The 1,208-nt window shown below is 76.7% G+C and overlaps 1 non-coding gene across 1 annotated transcript; it reads left to right on the forward strand.

The window, feature by feature from the left end:
• Positions 1–681: 681 nt before the first annotated feature.
• LOC139361266 (5.8S ribosomal RNA) lies at positions 682–834 on the forward strand. The gene has a single exon (XR_011618820.1). It is a non-coding gene; the product is annotated as a 5.8S ribosomal RNA (ribosomal RNA).
• Positions 835–1,208: the final 374 nt, after the last annotated feature.

Here is a 1,208-nt window from a genome sequence, read left to right on the forward strand (position 1 = left end):
CGCCGGCTGCCGTCGGGGCCGGCCGGGTTACCGCCCGCCTCCGCCGCGCCGCGCCGCCGGGCCCGGCCCGCTGGCTCTCCGCCGGCCTTCCCGCCAGGGCGTCTCGAGAGTCGTGGGGCCGGACGCTGGTCCCGGTCCCCCCCTCCTCGTCCGCCCCCTCGCCGTCCAGGTACCTAGCGCGTTCCGGCGCGGAGGTTTAAAGACCCCTTGGGGGGTGTCGCCCGTCCGCCCGTGGGTCGGGGGTCGGCGGGCGCGCCGGCGGGGGAGTTCCGTCGGGAGGGGCCCGGACCCCTCCCGTCGCCTCGCCCCGCACGGGCTCCGCCCCCTGGCGGGGGCCGCGCCGCGCGCGCGTCGCCGCCGACGCGCGCCGCGGCGGCCGTCGGGTGGGGGCTTTACCCGGCGGCCGTCGTCGTGCCGTCGTCCGCGTGCTGCGCGCGTGTCGTGTGCGTGCCCCGCGCCGTGTGGGGGCGGGAACCCCCGGGCGCCTGTGGGGTGTCCGCGCTCGCCCCGTCGTGGGCGGCGCGCGGGTCTCCCCGTGGAAGTGAAACCTTCCGACCCCTCTCTGGAGTCTGGTCCCGTTACCTGTCTCGCTGGCCGGCCTGAGGCAACCCCCGCTGGGGGCGTGCCGTGCCAGGAGGGCCTCCCGGTGTCGGGAGCGCCCTCGCCACATCGACCTCGTACGACTCTTAGCGGTGGATCACTCGGCTCGTGCGTCGATGAAGAACGCAGCTAGCTGCGAGAATTAATGTGAATTGCAGGACACATTGATCATCGACACTTCGAACGCACTTGCGGCCCCGGGTTCCTCCCGGGGCTACGCCTGTCTGAGCGTCGCTTGCCGATCAATCGCCCCCGGGGGTGCCTCCGGGCTCCTCGGGGTGCGCGGCTGGGGGTTGCCTCGCAGGGCCCGCCGGGGCCCTCCGTCCCCCCAAGCGCAGACCCGGCGACGTCCGCCCTCCCCTTCCGCCGCGCCCGCACCTTTCCCCCTGCCCCCGCGGTCACGCGTTGGGTGGTGGGGGGGAAGGGGGGGGCCCGGCTGGGAGACCGGAGAAAGGGAGGGCGGCGCCGCTGCCCGCGAAGAGGGAGAGGGAAGAGAGAGCCGGCTCGGGCCGAGTTCCCGCGGACGCGGCGGCCGCCGCCGCCGCGGCCCGGGTTCCTCCCTCGGGGGGCTCCCTCGCGCCGCACGCGGCTCGGGGTGCGGGGTTCGT

The sequence above is a fragment of the Macaca nemestrina genome, unplaced genomic scaffold (assembly GCF_043159975.1).
Source record: "Macaca nemestrina isolate mMacNem1 unplaced genomic scaffold, mMacNem.hap1 Scaffold_120, whole genome shotgun sequence".
Lineage (NCBI taxonomy): Eukaryota > Metazoa > Chordata > Mammalia > Primates > Cercopithecidae > Macaca > Macaca nemestrina.